This window comes from Podarcis bocagei, assembly GCF_964188305.1.
Source record: "Podarcis bocagei genome assembly, chromosome: 3".
NCBI lineage: Eukaryota > Metazoa > Chordata > Lepidosauria > Squamata > Lacertidae > Podarcis > Podarcis bocagei.
In genome coordinates, this window is record NC_138127.1 from 102,937,676 (window position 1) to 102,956,288 (window position 18,613).

At 43.9% G+C, this 18,613-nt stretch overlaps 1 long non-coding RNA gene across 1 annotated transcript; it reads left to right on the top strand.

The window, feature by feature from the left end:
• The first annotated feature begins 974 nt into the window (after positions 1-974).
• Positions 975-17,815, top strand: LOC308583137. The gene is made up of 3 exons (XR_014006076.1): positions 975-1,063; positions 17,113-17,241; positions 17,708-17,815. It is a non-coding gene; the product is annotated as an uncharacterized lncRNA (long non-coding RNA).
• The last annotated feature ends 798 nt before the right edge of the window (positions 17,816-18,613 follow it).

An 18,613-nucleotide genomic window follows, 5' to 3' on the forward strand; every position in this document is an offset into this window, starting at 1 on the left:
TCTATCTATCTATCTATCTATCTATCTATCATCTATCTATCTATCTATCTATCTATCTATCTATCTATCTATCTATCTATATCATCTATCTATCTATCATCTATCATCATCATCTATCTATATCTATCATCTATTTATTTTTAATTCATTTAATTATTTGACAGTTATTAACTATAATCAACATGCACTGCAGGAAAAAAATCACTTCAGCTTAAAAAAATTAAGGAAAAACTATGAATTATAATGTTTCTTTAAAAAAAACTCTCAAAGCTAACTTGAACTTGCTTTCTCATGAGATATTTATTTTCTTGACAATATTGTATAAGGGGCAAGCAGTTTCCCCAGAAACGATTTCTATATTTGCCTGCAATTCTCACTTAGACGTTATTTCTGCCATTATAGCCATTATCCCAAACTTTATTAAACCATTTTCTCCAAGAAGAAGTGTATGTAACTTTCTAGTTTTGAGCCATTAACCGTTTCTTTATGTATTCTCCTTATGATAGGTGATGTATAGTTCAGCAATATCATTGCTGGATATATGGAAACTTCATATTTCAATATTTTTGCCATTAGTCTAAAAATCATTTCCCCAGCATAACTACGTGTCCACAACATACGGCAATATGTTCCATTCTGCTCTTTGTACCACCAGCTGTTCTCAGAATGTTCTTAGCTGTTTTCAGAAGGTTTTTAATTGTTTTTAGATTACTTCAATTATTGATCTGTTTGCTGCCCTGGGCTCCTTTGGGAAGAAGGGGGGGATATAATTGGAACCATCAAAGAAACCTCTTCTAAAGCCATCCAAATGTAAAGAACACCTTGTATCAACATTCTGAGGGTGTGCTAACAGCTGCCACTGTTAGTACCTGGTGGAAAAAACAATCTTTCAATGGCCAATGAGGTTTCCTGTGTGGGTCTCTTGCTGCCTGTGCATCCTAATGAAGTATAAATTCTTCTGCTTCTTCCACAACCAAAGAGAATGCGCAGACCCAACGTTCAGCTATGAAGACCTTCCATCCTCTACTTCTATGTCATTTTTTCACACTGCTGACTTTTTCAGGTGAGATGCACAGGGCACACCGGCAGTGATAAAACCAACCAGCCTGTTCAATGAGGCCACTTGTTTATTTGACCCAACATTGTCTCAAAATGGTGGGAATATTACCTTGTTTTTTTCCTACCATGCTGTTCTAGAATTAGAATCCCATTTCTTTGGAAATATCAGAAATGGGGCGCCTTCATGGAAGGGGAAAGGCTCAGCAATATTGAGGATCCCTTTTTATTTGAGCACTCCCAACTTCAGGCAACAGTGCAGCTGAGTGATGTTGGGAAGGACGCAAACCAAGTTGTTTATATGTCAAATTTGTTGCTATGGCAAAAACCTATTCTTTGCTATTAGAAAAACAACTATTGTAATAAATTGCCAGGTAGCATTCTTTAATTTTATGCTCAAAAATAGTCATGATTTACTGGGGGATTTCTGGGTAAGGTGCAGAAGGAGGAAGACATTTCTTGCAGAAAGACATTGAATCTTTCTTAAAGAAATAAATAAGAAAACCTTTGAAGTTGCCGGTAAGGTCACTCTCACAGATTTTCTTCATCAAAGAAATGGACAAACATCATGCAATTGAGGGAAGTTTGAGGGTGAGGTTCAAAGATCCTTTCCCTTTAGTTAGCCCAGCCTTTGGTCTGGACCTTCCATTTCCCCCTCTGTATTATCTGTCTCCGATCCTCACGCAAAAGAATGGAATGGGGTTCAGTTAGATTGCAGGTGATGTAACAGGGAAGCATAGAAACATAGAGGAGCAACGAACTCCTCTAAATGTCCAAGTCTCTGTCTTTCTTCCACGCTTCCATGAAGTGTGGCTATCCTTGAACCTGCTAGCAGAGTGCTGACTTGAGGATTTTGTTCTTTAGAAAAGCAGAGTAGCAGATGACTTTTTTCAATTTAAAAAGAAAGAAATAGATAAAAACTTCATTAATTTATTTAAATGAAAACCCTCCCTGTGTTCTGCTTAAAGTAAAAAAAAAATCCCCCAAAGTCCTTTAGCTCTCTGAAGGCAACCTGCAGGATAGCCACATTTCTTCTGATTTCCTATTGCTTCCTGACGTGTCCTCTATAAATAAACACACACTGGTAAGTTAAGAAGTTGGTGTGTGAGAAGCTGGTGTGTGTGGGTGTGTGGGTGTACACACAAAGAAGGCTGCACACCACACAACCACATCTAAATCACTTTAAGACCAAAATATACTCCCTCGCTGCAGTGCTTTGAAGTTGTGACATCAGAATCTTATTGATTGATTGATTGATTGATTCAATTTATCTAGTGACCTGTATCCAATGTTCACATGGTGGTTTTCCTCAAGGGATTTATTCTTGTCCATCCCACAACTGGGGATGGGGGCATGGGATGGTTTGGGTCAGTGGACACAATTTGAAATTATTGCCATAGCACTAAGTCCCATGCTTTTTATGTGCTACAAGAAGGATTAGTGTTATCATTTTTTTTAAAAAAATATACCCTGCACTTTCCTCCAAAGGAGTGGAGGGTGGTAAATGTGGAGGTTTTCTTCGTATAGCATATAGGGGGTCCTGTGAAGGAAAATGAGAAACTGAATGAGTGGCTCCTAAAAGCCCTTGAATATGACGAAGAATGCTCCCTGAGTTGCTGTTTTTTTTTAATATTTATTGAGTTTTTACACTAAACATTTTACACATACAAAAAACAAAAAAAAAAAAACAAAAATGAAAGCTAACAAGGAAGTTACCAAAAAAGAGACCTAAAAAGAAAAAAGAAAGAAAAAAGAAGAAAAAGAAAAACAGTGTGATACAAAATACAAAAAAAACAGGTAGTTGAAAAAATAGAAAAAGGAGAGAAAAAAAATCTTAAAAAAGAAATAATCCATTTTTCAATATCTTCAAGTTCATTTGCTTATTTCCTTGACCTCCTCACACCTCCCCTTTTTGTATTCCCGTTTACAAAGTCCTTTCAGCAAATCCTTACCCTCTTTCGTTTATCTTTACTCTATATTCTTAACCTATTATAACTATATATTTTCATCCATATAACTATCTATATTTACATATTCTTATTAGCCTTAATACCAAAACCACTTATTTTCAGTCCAACATCATTTTAACATTCATTAATTTTACAGTATTTCTGCAGATAGTCTTTAAATTTCTTCCAGTCTTCTTCCACCATTTCTTCTCCCTGGTCTCAGATTCTGCCAGTCATTTCTGCCAATTCCATATAGTCCATCATCTTCATCTGCCATTCTTCCAGAGTGGGTAAATCTTGTGTCTTCCAATACTTTGCAATAAGTATTCTTGCTGCTGTTGTAGCATACATAAAAAAAGTTCTATCCTTCTTTGGCACCAATTGGCCGACAATGCCTAGAAGAAAGGCCTCTGGTTTCTTCAGGAAAGTATATTTAAATACCTTTTTCATTTCATTATAGATCATTTCCCAGAAAGCCTTAATCCTTGGGCACGTCCACCAAAGGTGAAAGAATGTACCTTCAGTTTCTTTACATTTCGAACATTTATTATCGGGCAAGTGATAGATTTTTACAAGCTTGACTGTTGTCATGTACCACCTATAAATCATTTTTATAATATTCTCTCTTAGGGCATTACATGCCGTAAATTTTATACCTGTGGTCCACAACTGTTCCCAGTCAGCAAACATGATGTTATGTCCAACGTACTGTGCCCATTTAATCATAGCAGATTTAACCGTCTCGTCCTGAGTGTTCCATTTTAACAGCAAGTTATACATTCTTGAAAGTATCTTTGTTTTAGGATCTAACAGTTCTGTTTCCAACTTTGATTTTTCCACCTGGAAGCCAATTTTTTTGTCTAAATTGTAGGCCTCTCTTATTTGGTAATAGTGAAGCCAGTCTCGCACTTTATCTTTTAGTTTCTCAAAACTCTGCAATTTCAGTTTATCTCCTTCGTGCTCCAAAATTTCCCAATATTTCGGCCACTTGGCCTCCATATTGAGCTTTTTCTGGGCCTTTGCCTCCATCGGTGACAACCACCTTGGGGTTTTGTTTTCAAGTAAGTCTTTATATCTTGTCCAGACATTAAACAATGCTTTCCTGACAATACGGTTTTTTAATGCTTTATGTGCTTTAACCTTGTTGTACCACAAGTATGCATGCCACCCAAAAACATTGTTAAAACCTTCTAAATCCAAAATGTCTGTGTTCTCAAGAAGCAGCCGATCTTTCAACCAGCAGAAAGCTGCTGATTCATAATAGAGTTTAAAATCTGGCAGGGCAAATCCCCCTCTTTCTTTTGCATCAGTTAGTATTTTAAATTTTATTCTGGGCTTCTTGCCCTGCCAGACGAATCTAGAAATGTCTCTCTGCCACTTCTTGAAACAGTCCATTTTGTCTAAGATTTGTAGTGATTGAAACAAAAGCAGCATTCTTGGCAATACATTCATCTTTATAGCAGCAATTCGACCCAACAAGGAAAGCTTCAGATTTGACCATATTTCTAAATCCTTTTCAACATCCGACCAGCATTTTTCATAATTGTCTTTAAATAAGTTCCCATTTTTGGCTGTCATATTAATCCCCAAGTATTTCACCTTCTTAACCACTGTTAAACCTGTCTCATTCTGAAACCTCTCTTTCTCATTCGTTGTTAAGTTTTTCTCAAGGACTTTAGTTTTTAACTTATTCAACTTGAATCCTGCCACATGGCCAAATTCTTGGATCAGTTCTAATACTCTTTTAGTACTAGGTTCTGGCTCCTGTAATGTCAATACTAAGTCATCTGCAAAGGCTTTCAATTTCTATTGTTTAGCTCCAACCTTTATACCCTTAATCAGATGGTCCCTTCTAATCATATTTAACAGAACCTCCAGGACCGAAATAAAGAGTAATGGGGAAATCAGACAGCCTTGTCGTGTCCCTTTCTCTATCTTAAATTCCTCTGTCACAATATTGTTAACTATTAATTTAGCCTTTTGTTCTGAGTAAATTGCACTTATACCATTTTCAAACCCTTGACCGACCCCCATCCCCTGAAGATTTTTCTTCATAAAACTCCAAGAAATATTATCAAAGGCTTTCTCGGCGTCCACAAAGATTAAAACTGCTTTGGTGTTAATGTCCTCTTGCAACTTCTCCAAAATGTTAATTATATTCCTCGTGTTGTCAGACAAGTGTCTGCCTGGGAGAAAGCCAGCTTGATCCTTATGTATCTCTTCCCCTAGTACTTTTTTTTAGCCTTTTAGCCAAAATGTCAGCAAAAATTTTGTAATCCACATTTAACAGGGATATGGGTCGGTAGTTCTTAAGTTGTGTCTTTTCAGACTCAGTTTTCGGTATAAGTGTAATATATGCTTCTTTCCACGACTCTGGCGCTTCCCCCCCCCCCAAAATTTCATTGCAAACCTCCTTTAGTGGTTGAATTATCCAGTCCTTCAAAGTTCTATAGTATTTTGAGGTTAAGCCATCCGGCCCTGGAGATTTTCCCAACTGCATATTCTGAATGGCACCTTCTACCTCCTGTTCCGTAATTTTGTAGTTCAACATTATCTTATTTTCTTGAGAAATCTTTTGCAATCCATTTGTTTTCAAAAACTGGTCTACGTCAGACTCTTTCTGGGGCCCTTGTGTATATAATTGTTTAAAATACCTCTGGAAACATTTTCTAATTTCCACTGGATTCTGAATGTTCTTTCCATCCACCTCTAAATTAGCAATAGTGTTTAGCTTTCGTCTTTTTTTCATCTGCCAAGCTAGCAGTTTCCCACATTTATTTGCCGATTCAAAAGTCCTTTGTCTCATTTGTTTAATTTTCCATTCAATTTCCTGATTCACCATCTTCATATATTGCACTTGATGTAGCTTTATTTCTCTCAGAATCTCTTGTGAATTGGGTTTCACTCTCAGTTTCTTCTCGCCCTCTTTAATTTTTCCCAATTTTTTTTCATTTTTTTCATTTTGAGCTCTCTTCTTTAATGAGTTCTGTTGAATCAGAAACCCCCTCATAACTGCTTTACTTGCGTCCCAGATTACTCTTTTTTCCACGGTAGTGTTCAAATTTATCTCAAAATAGTCTCTCAAGGTTTTTTGGGCCTTCTTAATAACCTCTTGATCTCTAAGCAAGGTGTCATTCATCCTCCATCTGAAGGAACCGGTTGGTGTTAGTTTCATCTCCATTTTCACGGCATTATGGTCGGAGCACGACTTAGGGCAGATCTCTACCTTTCGAGTCTTAGGTGCCAGTCCTCTAGTTATCTAGATTTGGTCAATTCTTGTCCATGTCTTTTGGGCTTCAGAAAAGAAGGTTCCCTCTCTACCCAAGGGATTCCTAATTCTCCAAATATCAATCAAATCCATATTGTCAGTCAATTCAAAAAAAGTTTTTGGTAGTCTACCATCCTTAGTGACTACCTGTCTCTGCGACTTATCCATGTTTGTGGATACCACTCCTTTCATATCTCCCATCAAAATAATGTTGTAGTCCATATAGTCCAACAAAGTCTCATGCAACTTCTTATAGAATTCAGATTTCCCCTCATTCGGTGCATATACTCCTACTATCAGAAATTTTTCTCCTTGTGTTTGAATTTCAATTGCTATAAATCTTCCTTGATCATCTTTAAAAACAAATTTCGGTGATGGGCTCTCTTTTGCATAGATAACTACTCCTCGCTTTTTAACCTTGTCCGATGAAATAAATTCTTGGCCCAGTCTCTTATTGATCAACATTTTCCTGTGTAGCCTTATCACATGTGTTTCCTGTAGGCAAATTAAGTCTAATTGTTCCTTTTTCAATAAATAAAAAACTTTCTTCCTTTTCTCCAGGGAATTAAGTCCATGAATGTTCCAGCTTAATAGTTGCAGAGACATGGTGTATTTAAATTATTTTTCCTCCAACTGCTCCCAGTAACTCCTCTTGTTCTGACGGTGGTATCACTTTCTGTAACTTGTCCAATCCCAAGGGTGGTGGTACTTTGTCTGATATTCCTGGTCGTAAGGCCCTTGGCTCTTCTTCCACTCCTTTTTGCAGGTCTTCTTCGTGATCTCTCAGAAATTTTTCTTTCTCCTCCACTGATCTTATTTTAAACTTTTTACCTTTAAAGGTAAAAGATAAGCCTTGGGGGAATTCCCACCTAAAGATGGTTCTATTACCTTTCAACAGGGTCACCAAATCTCCGTAGGTAGACCTAAGGTCCAACAGGTGTTTCGGAATATCCTTAAATATCTCCACTCTTGATTCATGTATTATCAAAGTATTCTGGTAATGCAGGCTCAATATTTTATCTCTCTCCTCTTTTGATCGAAGGGTGATCAAACTGTTACCATAAAGCACCAATGCTGCAGCAAGCAAAGGCTCCAGCAGCTCAGTCAGCTGCTTGTGGCTGGAAAGCCAGACAGGATGTTTGTGACTGTTGCCATGGGAACAAAGGGGCAGTTCATTCTGTACTGAGCACCGGATGTTAGCTCAGTGTGTGTGTCATATGACCTGTACTGGAAGTACATGGGTGGAGTTTCTTCTTGCTGTTGTCGAGTGCAGACATGTTTCTCTGTACTGCTATGAGAGACAGAAATAAAGGATGTAAATAGTTTTCTGTCTGCTTCTTTCCCCTCCTGGGGGACACCAAAGGGGAGAGAGGGTGAACGGTGTGTTCCTCTCACACATCTGAGATGAATCGCCGGGACCTCGCCTGCTTATCAGCAGAGTGGAGACGCGGGGAGGTCGACAGGAATATCTGCCGGTGCCTACGCTGTGGCACATTCCTCTGACCCAAGCAGAATTCCAACAGTGGTAGCAGAGGATGGTTGCTGTTTTCTTCGATCCATCGGACATCTGCATGAGAGGCTGATGAATTGTCCTCCTCTGCTCCATGGAAGCCTGAAGTGAGAGGCTGATTCTCTGCAGCCAGAAGCTGACAAGAAGAAGGCTGACAGCCAAGCCGATGCTCAAGGTATGAGACTTTTAAGGGCTTAGAAGAGTGAATGCAGATTGATTCATTCTCTGCTTCACGGACAGCGAGTGTGGGAAAGCAGCTCCAACTTAGAAGAGGCCTGCATACCAGGCATTTTTGTGGTTTCCTGTCCGAGGAAAGGAATGCGCTGTTGCTAAGCAACGTCCTTCAGAAGGCTGTGCCTCAGAGAGGAGAAATGGAAAGCTACTCGAGAGGGCTGGACAGTCAGACTATGCCTCAGAGAGGCGTAAACAAAGTTTTGTTATGACTAGGTCCTCATGAACTGCTGAAAGGGACTTTCCAACGCAGCCAGTGTCAGAGTTGCCAGGTGTCAAGAGTGTAAACAAGCCAGCTATTGGATTTTAGAGGCTTGTGTTTTAGAGTCAATGCAAGGACTCAAAATGGATGCCAAGAAGGGGGGAGGCTTGCCTTCTCCACCCCTCCTGACCAATGACAACTATTCATCTTGGTCTGTAAAGATGAAGGCCCTGCTGCAAAATCAGAGACTGTTTGGGGTGATTGAGAATCCCATCCCAGCAGCACCAACGCGTGCTTGGGAGTCACAGAATGTAAAGGCTAGGACTGCTATAATTCTGTGTGTCTCAGATGAGCAGCTTGTGCATATACAGCATTTGGAATTTGCGCAAGAGATTTGGAACGCGCTGCGTACAACGCATCAGAGAGATGCCGGTTCTTCAGCGTTGCTGTATTTTGAGAAGTTGACCAATCTGAGATTAGCGCCTGATGGAGATGTTCAAGCGCACCTGACAGAGATGAAGTATCTGCGTCAACAGATGGTGGAACGCAATTTCCGTCTACAGGAGGAAGTGTTTTGCTTCATGATGATAAACAGCCTTAATCGCACCTATAAGGTTGTTGCCAGTCAGCTTGGTTCCCTACCTGCCGCGCAGCTAACCGCGGAAAGGGTGTGTGCTGTGGTCCTGAACGAACACGACAGACTTGCTGCACTGGAAGTGAAAGACAGAGGGAGGCAAGAACAGAGTTCAAATCTTCCCACTGCTGAATCTACTGGAGAGCATGCCGTAGCATTGAGTGCCGTCCGATGCTATAATTGTGGACAGACTGGGCATCTACAGCGAAACTGTAAGAAGCCACGACAGTCAAAAGGAGCCAAGAACAGCTCTACGAAGCCTGAGGCGTCAAGCAAAAGCCGTACCATGTGCCAGGTGAAACCTGCAAAGGCGATGATGGCGAAAGGAACCACGCCAGATGTTGGGAACGCATTCATAATCGATACCGGCGCCACGAAGCATCTCTGCCCACACAGAGAACTGTTTTCGACGTTGAAGAAGCAAAGCTTCACTGTGAAACAAGCCAACGGTCAAGAACTGGAAGCGACCGGAATTGGAACTGTGTATCTTGAGAGTCTGAACTTGACTATAAACGATGTTTATCTGGTTCCAGAACTGAAATTTAGTCTGCTGAGTGCTTCGCAGATTGCAAAGAAGGGACTAAAACTGTACTATGATGCTAAAAGATGCAAGATCTACAAAGATGGAGAACTGTTTCTTACTGCCAAAGAGAAAGATGGACTGTATTTGTTGACTTTTGATCAAAGTGATTACATGAAATGTAATACTTCTGATTCTAACGAAATTTCTCTTGCAGGTATGACCAGTGTGGACACCAAGAAGGTGGCTAAAAAGGTCCACAGAGCTTTTCAGCGGGTGTATGCTGATGTGATTGGTCCTCTAGAACCATCTAGAGGCGGTGCAAAATATTACCTTGTGTGTGTTGATTGTTACACAAATTATTCTTGGGTTTATATGATGAAGAAACCGCAGGAAACTTTAGAAAAGTTTCGGGAGTTTTGTGACAAGGTTAAAAGTATGCATGATGCTAACATTGATTGTCTTTTCACAGATGACAAGCCAGTTTTTCTTTTACAGGATTTCCAGAGGTTCCTGGATGGAAAAGGGATAAGACACAAACTTGCTAGTTCCGAAGAAGCATGGAAGAAATGTGTCTGTGTTAGGGTGAACAAAGAATTGCAAAAGGGGATGCATGCGCAATTGCTGAGTTCACATTTGCCACATGATTATTGGGCCGAATCGCTAGCGTCCTATCTTCATGTGTGGTTGAGAAAAGTCTCAACAGAGTTGGGATGTTCTCCTTTTGAGAAGCTGTTTAATAGAAAACCTTCTGTTGCCTATTTTAAGGTTTTCGGGTCTCATGTGAGAACAGAAGCTCCAAGTGGGGTAAAGAATGCCAGAGGCATCTTTGTAGGTTATGAAAAAGGTCTCTACAGAGTAATTTTGTCTGAATCTGGTCAGGTGATTCTCACAAAGTTTCTAGAGAGTGCTCCTGAACGGGAAAGAGTGATTGTTCACACTTTTTCCACAGATGATTCTGATGATGATGATGATGAGTTTGACCTTATTGAGTTCAGTGGTACTGATGATGATGACACTGATAGCTCAGACAGCTCAGTTGTCACAGTCATTGAGAGGAAATCTCAAATAATGACTAGACCCTCAGAAGAGGAGGATAAACCACTGATAAAGCTTAGTACTGGTTCTCCAGAGAGTTCAGAGGCTGAACCAGAAAGCAGAGAAGAGCAGCAGCTCTTACGAAGGTCTGAGAGAGCAACGAAGGGTGTACCACCCAAGAGGTATTCAAAGGAGTTTGCTAACCTTGCATATGTTGCTGTTGTAAACGACCAAGGACAGATTGAAGCTGTGTCTGAGTCAGAGACAAAGGCACAACAGAGAGTTGTTAACCAAGGAAATGTGAAGTCACACAACCAGAGAGGTACATTGGTTAAACCAGTGGCGGGTAGTTCCAAGGGTGGAACTGAAACAACAGGGGAATGTTATAAGTATAACAACTGTTTGTTTTCTTCTCTGGATGACGCTTTGCTCGCAGCACGCATTGATACTTTAGGGGGAGTATGTTACCATAAAGCACCAATGCTGCAGCAAGCAAAGGCTCCAGCAGCTCAGTCAGCTGCTTGTGGCTGGAAAGCCAGACAGGATGTTTGTGACTGTTGCCATGGGAACAAAGGGGCAGTTCATTCTGTACTGAGCACCGGATGTTAGCTCAGTGTGTGTGTCATATGACCTGTACTGGAAGTACATGGGTGGAGTTTCTTCTTGCTGTTGTCGAGTGCAGACATGTTTCTCTGTACTGCTATGAGAGACAGAAATAAAGGATGTAAATAGTTTTCTGTCTGCTTCTTTCCCCTCCTGGGGGACACCAAAGGGGAGAGAGGGTGAACGGTGTGTTCCTCTCACACATCTGAGATGAATCGCCGGGACCTCGCCTGCTTATCAGCAGAGTGGAGACGCGGGGAGGTCGACAGGAATATCTGCCGGTGCCTACGCTGTGGCACATTCCTCTGACCCAAGCAGAATTCCAACACAAACAACCTCTCACCCTGTTCTTTCTCCCTCCTCTTCCAAGTCTGAAAGCGTTTACTATCTTAAAGTCTTGCTTATCATCCAGTTTCCAAAAGTCTGCAAATTCCTATGTCAGAAAAAATAAAAAAATTCCTTCCAGTAGCACCTTAAAGACGAACTAAGTTAGTTCTTGGTATGAGCTTTCGTGTGCATGCACACTTCTTCAGATAGGTAGATAGATAGGTATCTGAAGAAGTGTGCATGCACACGAAAGCTCATACCAAGAACTAACTTAGTTGGTCTTTAAGGTGCTACTGGAAGGAATTTTTTTATTTTGACTATGGCAGACCAACACGGCTACCTATCTACTATGTCAGAAAGTCACTTAGGTTGTCTTTCTCAAGTTCAGGTACCACCCTGACCCTCAAATTGGTCTGTTTCTCCTTCAATTTGATCATAGACAAAAGTGCCTGGTGGGCCCCAAGCTGTGATTGGTGGTCTCCAAGCTGTTTACATATCGGTGTTATCTTTTCCTCTGCAGCCACTGCTTTTTCTTTTGCTTCCTCAGCTGTCTTTTGATTTAATGCAGATTCTTGCAGCAATTTCTCAATAGATTCTGTATTTGAATTTACCTTCTGCCCCAAATTGTTAATGCTTATTAGGATATAATTATTAGCATATAAGGCTCCAAGGAGGCCTGGGGACATCGCTGCTGCCGCTTTGCCGGTGAGTCTTGGGGAGGACCGCTCCCCCTGCAAGCCCATTCTCCATCTTGGGCCTGGGGGCGGGCCCCATACTCCACCTCAGCATATAAGGCTCCAAGGAGGCCTGGGGACATCGCTGCTGCCGCTTTGCCGGTGAGTCTTGGGGAGGACCGCTCCCCCTGCAAGCCCATTCTCCATCTTGGGCCTGGGGGCGGGCCCCATACTCCACCTCAGCATATAAGGCTCCAAGGAGGCCTTGGGACATCGCTGCTGCCGCTTTGCCGGTGAGTCTTGGGGAGGACCGCTCCCCCTGCAAGCCCATTCTCCACCTTGGGCCTGGGGGCGGCCCCCATACTCACCACCGCCACAACTCTAAGGACACTGCTGCTGCGGCAGCAAATGTTTAAACGTTTTATATATTTTAAAGTGTTTTAAAAGTGTTTTTATTTTTTACTCTGTTGTGTCACCAGAAATGGTGGTTTTTTATCCATGTATTTTTATTTTGTTTTGTTTTATTTTGGGTTGGGGTGGGATGGTTGCTGACTGGGGTGGGGATTGGTTTTGTTTTGATGTAATTGTTTCTTTGTTTGTTTGTTTGCTTTTATAATTTGTAAATGGAGGCGAGTATGAGGCTTGGGATTCCTACTGTGGAGGGGCGAGGGAGGTATGGCGGTGGGGGCAGATGTCATAGGCGAAGGGGATCGAGATACGGATATGCTCGTACCCCTTCCAATCTGCGCCCCATCCCGAGAGACGAGGGTAGGGTGAGCAAGGATTACTCACCTCCGTCACTGGTGTTGTGCAATGCCAGGTCTATAGGCAACAAAACCGCCACCCTGCGAGATTTCATCATCTCGCAGGGGGTCGACCTGGCTTGTGTGACGGAGACCTGGGTGCGTGAAGGGGATACTGTTACCTTACGAGAGATGGCGCCCCCGGGTTTTTCCGTCCTCCACCAGTCACGGACTGTGGGCCGGGGGGGAGGGGTGGCACTATTAATCCGGGAAGATTGTTCTTTCAGGGCTCTACCACCGCCATCGATGCCCGGCATTGAATGTGTTGGCCTAGTGTGGGGCTCCGAAGTGAGCTTGGCTGTCTGGCTGGTGTACCGGCCACCTAGCGCACCAGCAGGCACCCTGTCAGGCCTGCTGGAGGCGGTGGCCGGCTGGGCCTTGGAGTTCCCTAACCTATTGGTATTGGGGGACTTCAACATCCATGCCGATGCCACTCCCTCCTCACAGGCTCTGGACCTGGTGTCTTCCATGGCGACACTAGGGCTCTCCCAGTTTGTTTCGGGCCCCACACATCAAGCAGGCCACACGCTGGATCTGATCTTTGGCGTCGGTATAGATGTGATCATGTTTCCTTCGATGAAGGTGCCATGGTCTGATCACTACGCTCTGAAAGCCAGGATTGATGTACCACCCCCACCCTGCTTAGGTGGTGAGCCGATTTGGGCTCGCCTGCGGAGGCTGATGGACCCTGATAGATTCCGTCAAGCCTTGCGGGACCTTTCTCCCCCTGGCGACTCATTGACTGAGCTTGTTGAGGGCTGGAATACCCAGCTCCTGGCAGCCATCAATGAGATCGCACCTAAGCGCCCTCTGCGACCCCGCAGAAACCGGGCTCCCTGGTTTACTGAGGAGCTCCGGAAAATGAAGCGGGACCTCAGACGGCTAGAGCGAGTATGGCGGGGTGCCCGTGACAGAGCCTCAAGAACATCTTATAGGGTTTTTATGAAAACCTATGAGATGGCAGTGAAGGCCGCTAAGAAGTCCTACTTCTCGGCCTCCATTGCATCCGCTAGCTCTCGCCCGGCACAATTATTTAGTATAATTCGGTCTTTAACGTCCCTCGAAGGACAGCCAAATTTAAATAACAATTCGACACACAGCTGTGAGGCATTTGCGAGCTTTTTTGCGGAGAAGGTCCTGTCGCTCCGCCATGACCTCCCTGCCAATTTGGATACAATAAAGGAACTGGAGGCCCCTCGACTGTCCTCGGGTCCAGTATTGGACCACTTTGACCGGATATCCCCAGCCGATGTGGACAGATTCCTCCGAGCTGGAAAACCCACCACTTGTCCTCTCGACCCATGCCCGTCTTGGCTGATTAGAGCGTGTCCAGATGAGGTGCGGGCCCCCCTGGGGGATATCATCAATTTGTCCCTTGGCACCGGGACATTCCCAGGGGAACTGAAGGAGGCAGTGGTGCGTCCGCTCTTAAAGAAAACATCATTAGATCCTTTAGATCTATCCAATTACCGCCCAGTTTCGAATCTTCCATTCCTGGGTAAGGTGATTGAGAGAGCGGTTGCTGAACAGCTTGGTAGGTTTCTGGATGAAACATCGGCTCTGGATCCATTCCAGTCCGGCTTCCGCGCTGGTCATGGGACCGAGACGGCTCTGGTCGCCCTAACAGATGATCTTTGTAGACAGCTGGACCGAGGCGGGTCGGGGCTGCTGATTCTTCTAGATCTGTCAGCAGCTTTCGACATGGTCGATCACGAACTTCTGGACCACCGCCTCGCCGACGTGGGGATCCAGGGCACAGTCCTTCAATGGCTGCGCTCGTTTCTCTCTGGTCGGGGACAGAGGGTGGCGCTTGGGGGGGAACTGTCATCCCGCCACTCCTTGGTGTGTGGAGTGCCTCAGGGTGCGATTCTCTCCCCGATGCTTTTTAACATCTTTATGCGCCCCCTCGCCCAGCTTGTCCGGAGTTTTGGGCTGGGCTGCCATCAGTATGCTGATGACACCCAACTCTATCTGTTGATGGATGGCCATCCTGACTCGGCCCCAGACACACTGATCAGATGCTTGGAAGCTGGGGCTGGATGGTTACGTGGGAGCCGGTTGAAGTTAAATCCTTCGAAGACAGAGGTCCTCTGGCTGGGACGGGATGATATGGGATTGAGGGGGCAACTCCCATCTCTTGCGGGGGTGCAATTAGTGCCAGCACCGTCCGTTAAGAGTTTGGGTGTAATCTTCGATACTTCCCTCTCCATGGAGGCGCAGATTGCAGCTATAACAAAGGCGGCATTTTTTCATCTCCGCCAAGCTAAGCAGTTGGCTCCTTACCTCTCTCGCCCTGACCTAGCCACTGTGATCCATGCGACGGTCACCTCCAGACTGGATTATTGTAACTCGCTCTACGTGGGGCTGCCCTTGAGACTGACCCAGAAACTCCAGCGGGTGCAGAATGCCGCAGCGAGACTCCTTACGGGGTCTTCGCTGCGGGATCACATTCATCCGGTGCTATACCAGCTGCACTGGCTCCCGGTGGAGTACAGGATCAGGTTTAAGGTGCTGGTTTTAACCTTCAAAGCCCTACACGGCCTAGGACCCTCGTATCTACGGGACCGCCTCTCCTGGTATGCCCCACAGAGGAACTTACGGTCCTCAAATAAAAACATCTTGAAGGTCCCAGGCCACAGAGAGGTTAGGCTGGCCTCAACTAGAGCCAGGGCTTTTTCGGCTGCGGCTCCAACCTGGTGGAACGCTCTGTCACAAGAGACAAGGGCCCTGCAGGACTTGACATCTTTCCGCAGGGCCTGCAAGACAGAGCTGTTCCACCAGGCCTTTGGTTAGGGCACAGCCTGACTCCCTCCTTTGGCAATCTTTACAATACTTTAGTTTATGGTTGCCATCAATTTTGATTTTAATTAATTCTTATGATGTTTTTATAATGTTGCACTATTTTAGTGTTGTTAGCCGCCCTGAGCCCGGCTTCGGCTGGGGAGGGCGGGATATAAATAAAATTTATTATTATTATTATTATTATTATTATTATTATTATTATTATTATTATGGTGTTCTGGTCAATTTTATTTGTGGCTTCAGTAACTTGTTTGCTTAATTTAACTAAGGTTTCATAAATTTTGCTTAAAACTGAAGTAAATCCTTCTTCCGATGACATACCTTTTACCCTCGCTTGTGCCGGGTCTTCCCCTTGTGGAACAGGAGGGCCAGATGCAGATGCTCTGCACTGTTGCAGTCCTGCGCTGGTCTGTTGGATTCTAACTTTGCCCGATCTTGTTGTCTTTTCCTCCATAACACTTTATCAACGAGTCAAGGTCGCTCCCACAGTCAAGCTTGTTTTACAGTGGAAAATTCCCTAGCTAGTTAGAAGTGGAAAATTCCCCAACCAATTGTAACAATTTCAGTGAGCCTCTAGGGGGACACAGTAACAGTCAGAAATAATGCAATAAAGTAACTTCCCAGCTCTTCAAGAGACCCCCTACAGCAAAGTTAATAACAATTTCTAGTCCAAAGTATCTCACATGCAGAGTTGGCTGTCGAAGAATTACATTGTCCACAAATAGTGCGGTTCTCAGAATGACCGTTCTATTAATCTTGGCAATCCGTTCCCAGGGATTGAGTTGTGGTCTTATATCCCTTCCTTCTTTTCCTTCCTCTCTTATTTTTAACAGGCAGAAAATACTTTCCCTTCTTCCCTCCCCTCTCAATTCAGGGAGGGAGTTCTTTATTATTTGACGTTTGGGCTTGAGTCTTTTAGCGCACCTCTCCCGGTCTTAGCTTAGTCGGTCTTTGCTTTGATCTATATACAAAACGGAAGGTGGACTTCCTGTTTACACCTTGCTGCTTCGGTGCCAAATTAGTCCTTCTTTTTCTTTTAACTTCGAATCTTAAAGCTTGGCCTACTCACGGGTTGTTGTTTAATAGCAGAATTGTCCCAGGAAAAAAGGTCAGTGCTCTCCGGCAACAGCTGCGCGGCTTCACTCCATGGAAGTAGTGATCGACTCTCAGCACCGCGCCAAACCCCCGTTTTGCTCCGGAGCCCCTTGCAGGGTTCCCTTGCACATTGGGAGCGCGCTGAAGGTGCCCGCCGAGTCCCACGGTCACAGGCTTCACCCGCCTGTGGTTTTCGATGGGGTCCCCGCTTTGCCGTAGCGGCAAGACCCGATTTCCGAGGAGCAATTCCCTCAAGACTAGAGGGAATCTGCCATTGCCGATGGCGCCGCCTCCGGAAGTCTCTGTTTTTTTTTTTTTTTTAAAATGGCAGCTTAATGTGACTATCTGAAAGTGAATTCATAGAGATGCTGGCAAACTCTCTTCCTCTGTTTTGCTAAAGTTTCCGGAGGATTTGCAAATGCTGTCGCCAAGAAACGTTGGGCACGATGCAAGCCAGAATGTGATGAAGATGTTTCTGCAGCAAGAGCCTGTTCTCTTACTTGCTTTGTCTTCTGCTGTGAACGGCCAGGTAATATCACCTTGCTTTTAATGTGCCAGAACAAGAATGAGACACTGGGGTATTTTTGGGCAAAGCACGCGGTAAATGGGTAGGTATGGTTTATAAATGTTGTCTTTGCCTGGTTCCTGAAGTTCCTTGCTTCCTAATGAATTGTGGGGTAGCCAGGAATTAATGTGAAGCCCAATGAGTGACAGAATGGCCGGCCTTTAACTGCCCTTGTACTTGTGGGATGGACAAATTCATATATTTGATTCATAAAGCAACAGGCAAACAGAACTGTTGGTTTATAGATGGCAATCTTTTGTAAATTTTGTAGCTGAATTTAGGGTATTTAGAGATTGAATTGATAAAGATTAAACTCTTTTCAAAATAATAATAATAATAATAATAATAATAATAATAATAATAATAATAATAATTCCTGCATTCATAGGAAGTGCTTAGAGATGTTGATCTCTTCTCTGTTTTCATACAGCGCACCAACAATTTCTCCCCTTTGTAGCTGATAAATGTTTGGGTAGATGCAGGTCAAGGTGTTCCAATGGTGAAAATGTGCCTTTAAGAAGACCCTGCTCTACTCCTGAGAAGCCAGGTAATATTCAAATGCCTTTTGCCTGCTAGAACAACAATGATGTATTGGGGAATTTTGAGTCAGGTGTGCAGAGGCTGGGTACAGATAAGTTATTTAGTATGTCTATGAGTGCATTTCAAAGTCCATTGTGAGGTAGACAGGAATTATTGTGAAGCCCAATGAGGAATTGAATGAGTAGCTTTTAGAAGCCCTTGCACTTCTATAGATGTGCAAACTTGTGGATCCTGGTTCATCATGACAAACAGCTTTATGGAGCTTTTCCCTGGAATGACCGCTCCCCGCATAAAACGGGGGGGGGACCTTTGCATGGATGCACGCAACCCCTGGATCTTGAGTGGCTCCATCAACACAGGCTTGGCTTCGCCTTCCCCCAGGTGGGATACCTGGAGGTCTCCGCCTACCTCAGTCAGTTGTCCAATCCCGCCTGTGGGAAGCGTTGCCAAGGAGACCAGGCCAGGTAGGGAAGGGACTACCTGCCCACACAATAGAGGGAGGATCTTACCTGGGAATCCTCACTTGGCTCCAGAGCTTCTCCCACCCTACCCACCCTCAGTTAAGTCTTGTTTTGCAGGTTAACTTTCCTTCACAGGTATGCGGGGGCTGCTACGTCAAGGTCGCTGTTAAAGGGCCAGAAAGGAATTCCCCTGCATTGGCAGGTTTTGTCTTTCCCGTAGCAAAATGTCACAACTTTGGCGGTATCAGGCCTTGGGCGGAATCCTTTAGTCTATCTTCCTCTTTGCAGCAGCGATATCAGGGTTCCCCGTTAAAGGGGTTTCTGAGGGGAGCTTT